The sequence below is a fragment of the Octodon degus genome, unplaced genomic scaffold (assembly GCF_000260255.1).
Source record: "Octodon degus isolate 3935 unplaced genomic scaffold, OctDeg1.0 scaffold00091, whole genome shotgun sequence".
Taxonomy (NCBI): Eukaryota; Metazoa; Chordata; class Mammalia; order Rodentia; family Octodontidae; genus Octodon; species Octodon degus.
In genome coordinates, this window is record NW_004524667.1 from 11,481,199 (window position 1) to 11,487,092 (window position 5,894).

Sequence of the window (5,894 nt, forward strand, 5' to 3'; positions counted from 1 at the left end):
AGAAATTATTAATTCAGGGATTTCTTTTTTCATTTCCAATCTGAGTTCTTCTATATCTTTCTGCAGCTGTTTCTTTATTTCAGAAGCCGTTGATTCATTGCTTTCAGCTGTGTGATTTCAAATTTGTTCTGTGTTAGTGTCCTCTGCACTTATTACAGTTGGGCTTGGGTTCTGAGGTTGCATTTTGTTCCTTCTCGTCAATTTGTGTTGCACTATCTTCTGACCTTTGTTGTAGATCTTTGCTGTAGGTATAAACTTCGCACGTACTGATGTTCAGGTGCAGCTCTACAATGTTTGGACTTATCCAGCTGTGTCTGGCTTGGGTCTGGCTGCTTTGCTCAGCTTCTTACCGCTGCTGCCCTTTAAGGTGAACCTGTTGTGTCCCTGTGGCAAGATGTTCTGCTCCTGGACTTTCTGGGTGGATCTATCCTCTACAGTGTCTGCAGAGATTGCAGCTTCAAGGTTACACCCCAGGCGTGTATGACAGGCCTGAGCTGTGCCTGGAAGGGGCCAGGTGAAGTAGGGGGAAGAGGAAGCTCTCCCACACACTCACCGGACCTGGGATAGGACTGAGTCTGGGGGTTCCCGGTACGCAGCAAAATTTCTACTCAGCGAACGGGGTGGGTGAGGTGCTGCGGAGTGATGTGGTGAGGCCCAAGGTGGTGCGAGAGGGTCCGGCCCACGCTGCACCTGGGCTGGGACTGGACCCGCTGGCACAGGGTAGCAGGCAGCTCTCCATACACTCACTGGACCTGGGCTAGGACTGGGTCTGGGGGTTCCCAGAACGGGACAGAAATTCCTACTGGGCGGTCAGTGTGTTGGAGGTACTGCGGAGTGGTGGGGGCTGGTCCAAGGCAGTGGGAGAGGGTCCGACCCACGCTGCTCCTGGGCTGGGACTGGTCCCCCCCGCGCAGGGTAGCAGGAAGCTCTCCCACACACTCACCGGACCTGGGCTAGTAATACTTAATATTTTAACACACTTCAATTTAAGCTTAGTGAATAGTGAAAGACATAGGAGTAGTTTTAAACTTTGGCATGTGGAAAATAGTTTTTCTAATACTGTTTATTAAAAACTTTTTTCCAGTGAACATGTTTAGCCCTTTTGTCAACAATAAGTGTGTTCAGAGTTGTTTCTGTGTCTTCCACTCTGTTCTATTTACCTTCAGGTCTTTTTGCCAGTACCATGCTTTTTTTCTTGTTTTTCTTTTTTTGTTAAACTACAGGATCTGCAGGCTTCACTACACAGACCAGACTTGTACTGATCCTCCTGTTTTCAGCCTTCCAAGCACTGAGACTGCAGGTATGCACTGCCAAGCCCAGTCTCATTCACTGTCTCTGTGTGCCCTGGGGGGTGCATGCTGTTTTTATCATGGTACATTTGTAGCATAATTTCAAGTTAGGGATTTTGATGCCCCTTGCTTTACTTTGTTGGCTTGAAATACTTCTGTTATTATAGGTCTTTCCAGCTCCAAATGAAGCTCAAGTTGTGTTCTCTAATTCTGTAAGGTATTCTATTGATGTTTTTTATTGGGATTGCATTGCATATATGTAAAAGTTTTGAAAGTATGGCCATTTTCAGTGTTGGTTCTTCCTACCCAAGAACAAGGGATATCTTTCTACTTTCTGATATTCTCTTCAAACTCCTTTAAAAAAAAAAGTAGTGCAGTGTTCAATGTAAAAGTCTTTTACTTCATTTATTAGATGATTCCTAAGTCTTTTTTTGGTGCTATTGTGAAAATATGATTTTTGTAACTTCTCAGTGAGTTCATTATTTGTGTAGTGGAATACTATTGACTTTAAAAAGAAAGTTTGGTGGCACTGACATTTTTTAGTATGTGCCCTAATACAGGTGCTGGGGCTTACCCATGCTGCTCTTGATGTATAGGGCCCAGACTTTCCACCAATTCTTCCTGAGCAGTGACACCAGGAAGTGGATGGCTAGATGGATGTTGTACACAAGCTCGTCATCTACCATCTTCATATGACCAAAAGCCACAGCCAGACACAGGGACTGCTTCATCTGGAACTTGATCGTGGACTTCACTTCATCAACTTTGGCCATCACATTTTCTTTGTGGGTCAGCAGAGAAGGAAAGTTGCCAGCCTTATTGAGTCCAGGTCCCAGGATCCATGGGATCTGCTTGATCAGAGAATCTGAGGCCAGAAAGGCCTCATACTTCTTGGGCAGCTTTTTAACCAGCTTCTTATTCTTATTGAGGTTCTTTAGTGTCTGGATGTCCATGGCCTTGACCTTCTCACAGTGCTGCTGGCTCCCCAGGACGCATGCAGAAAACTTGGGGTGGGGCGTGGACATCAGCTGATGGTGCCCAAGAAGCGATTATCCTTCTGAGGGTCATGTTGTACTTCAAGCTGATCTGCAGTTCCAGTCTCTAAAAACTTCTGGCGCTTGTGCTGGTTCCTGTGCAGGACCTCAAGTACCTCCTCATATAGGGTGTCAAGGGAGAGTTTGCTGCTGATGACTCCTTTCACTAAGGAAACCAGAAAAGTGGAACACTGTTGATCTTTGATTGTTGACTTTGTATTCAGCTATGCTACTGAATTTGGTTATTAAATCTAGAATTCTTTTGGTGAACTTTTTGGGGTCTTCTATGTAGGATATCATGTTATGCTCAAATAATAACTTCTTCCTTTCCTATCATTCGTTTTCTTTTTTTTCTCTCATGCAATTGCTCTGGCTAATATTTCCAGAATTATATTGAATAAGAGTATTGATGGTAGGCATCTTTTTTTTCCTGTTTTTAAACTGAAAGCTTTTAGCTTTTGTCTATTTGGTATGATGTTGACTGTTGGTTTGTTATTGGTAGATTTTATCAGATTGAGACCAACTTGTCATACTTTTTCCAGATCAATTGAGGTGATCATGTGGTTTTTATCTTTGGTTCTGTTAATCTAGTGTGTTACATTTATTGATTTGAATATGTTGAACCATCGCTGAAGCCCTGGGATGAATCTTACTTGATCATGGTGTATAATCATTTTGATAATTTTCTGTTTTCTGTTTGCCAGTATGTAGTGTATTGAGGAATTTTGTTTTTATGTTCACTAGGGGGATAAGTATATCTGTCCCATTTTGGTTAAATCTTTCCCTGGTTTTGGTATCAGGGTAATGCTTGCTTCCATGGATGAGTTTGAGAATATTTCTTTCTTTTCTACTTCATTAAAGAGTTAGAGGAGTAGTGATATTAGAGCTTCTCTAAATTTCTTTTAGAATTCAGCAGTGCTGGGCTTTTCTTTGTTGGTAGGTTTCTAATTATAGCTTCAATTTCCTTGACTGACATAGAGTTATTTAAGATTTTTATGTCTTCTTGATTGCACTTTGGTAATTAAATGTATCTAGGAATCTGTCTATTTTTTGGTGTTTTCAATCTGATTAGAATAGAAATTCTTAAAGTAGCTATTGAGATTTTGCTGGACTTCTGCAGAATTGTGATGTTACCCTTTTTCATTTATAATTGCATTAATTTAAGTCATCTTTTTGATAAGGTTAACTTAGGATTTGTCTATTCTATTTAATCTTTCAAAGAATCACCTCTGTCAACTAGGGCTCAATTAAAAAGATTGCTTTTCATCTGTGCAACTACTTTGAAGACAATAATATGCAACGTAATAACCACTGTTAATTTCCTATCATTTGTTTTGAAATTCTGTATCATTTTTCTTTTGTATTCTCTTTAAAATAAAAAAGTTAAAATGATTGCTTTAAGATGAACTATGATAATTCAAAATATTTTGTAGATAAATATAGACCAAAAACTAATTAAGACTTCTAAATGTGTATTAATTATAGAAATTTTTAAAAAATAAATTATTGAAGGGAGATACTTAGAAATTCCAAAACTATATATAAAACATTTAAAATTGTGTAAATGACTGTACCATGAAGTTCCATCTGTCAATGAAGAGAAGGGAGATGGTTGCCCTGAACTTTAGACCTACTCTATCAAGCTTCTCAACAGTCACTTGTAGAAGTTCAAAAAGTTTTAATCATTGGCTAAAGTAATATGTCTTCCATGTGTAAATTGTTTATTCTTCATGATTTTTTCCATCGCCAATGAAGTATTCACACTTGTGGCAGAAAAATGATATTTGCTACTGCCTCAGTCTTTTCTTATGTTACCAGAGAGTACCAGAACAGAAAAACAAAATTGTTGGAAATTTTGCTCTCATCTTGAGAAAACAATCTATAGAAAAAAAATATATTGGCCACAGTTAGGGCAGAAAAAATAAAAATAGCAGAAGGAAGAGAATAGGTTAACTTTTATACTAAAGAACTATAAGCAAAATTATGAGTGTTCTATAAAAATGACTTTCTAAAATTCATCTCAATTCGATTTAAAATTTCTGGTAAATAATACTTTCTACCAATAGATTGTTAAAACAGAAAATTTCAGGGAATATGTGATTTATACAAATATTCTTATACCATTTGTTTATATTTTTATATTACAAAAACAAATTGTAAATAACTAGTCTTGAGAATATATTTATTTTATTTTTTGTCCATTGACTATTTTTTAATTTGATGTGTGTTGTTATTTCTGTTTTTATAGTGATAATATTCTTTATTTAAAATTTTTGTGCTTGTAAAATTATTTGAGTAAGTATTGTGCTTTTCTAGTTAGTTAACAACAGAGTTTCATCAATTATCATACCTCATACATTATTTAAAATATTTAGTTTAAATCACATTCTTATTAATTTAGTCCTTGTAGTCAATTTCAAAATTTTCATTTGCATTTGAAGCTTAAGGTTAATGCCACTAACACTATATATTTTATGTAATAATTTTATCTAACAACTACAATTTTCCATACTTGTTATTTAATTAAGAACTATCTGCAGTACATCTACCATGAACAAGTGTTTTATAAATGCTTCATGACCTATAAAGATGAATTAGACACAGATTCTGCCCTCAATGGGCATTTGCTATCTTAGGGAAGGCAAGAGCTACACAAATAAATGAACAAAGTGTGTATACTGAAGTATGGTAAAAATATGTTAAGATATATCAGAGCAGAAAAGATTTTAATGTATGTAGAAGCATAAAAAGAGCACATGGAAGCTACTTCTGAAAGTTCATTTTAAAGACTATTTAGGATTATAATGTGTTGTGGTGAGGCACAAACTTTTCAGAGAAGTAAGTACAATGATGAAAAGAGTGGTATTCCTTAGGAGGAAATGACTAGTTCGTTAAGCACAAACTACATAAAAGACATGGGAAAGACAACATGGGAAAGACAACATGGGAAGTTTGATTGGATAAAATACAGTGAAAAGCCAAAGTTGCCTTTCATTGCCTGAGGAGAGGTAGTTGTTACATTTTAAGGAATTTTATGAGATAGGTGATATACTTTGGTAATTTGACAGTAGAGATGGTGATGAGAATGTTTACACCATGAAAATTGATAAATGATAATTTTAAGGACTTTTGGGGGAAAAGTTCACTGTTGAACATTTTCTGGTAGATCATTTCATCCATTCTATAGAAAAGTTTACATGTTGGATTCTTACATAATGAAATTCATACTATCAAGCTTTGATAGGTGATTTACTTTGCTGTTAGTTGGAGGACAGATGGAATAAGCCACTATTAATTATTTCTTTCTTGGAATGACTGAAGTAACTGTCTGCCTAGTGTTATTTTCTCTGACTGTAGAAGGGGTAGAAGCCAAATTTCTGTACTATGAATGTCTTTCTCTGAACTTGGCAGTGCTCCATGTCAGTGGAGCTCAGCTCACAGGATGCAGAGATTTGAAGGAATTCCTAGGGGCAAAGTACTGCATTCCATAGCTTATTTCCTGTTCATCGCATCTGACAATGCTAGGCTAGTTTCTTTCATCCTGAATGAGCTTGTTTATGAGAGAGAGAGA

General features: G+C 37.0%; 1 pseudogene; it reads right to left on the reverse strand.

The window, feature by feature from the left end:
• Positions 1-1,840: 1,840 nt before the first annotated feature.
• Positions 1,841-5,894, reverse strand: part of LOC101562886 — a 42,120-nt pseudogene continuing 38,066 nt past the window's right edge.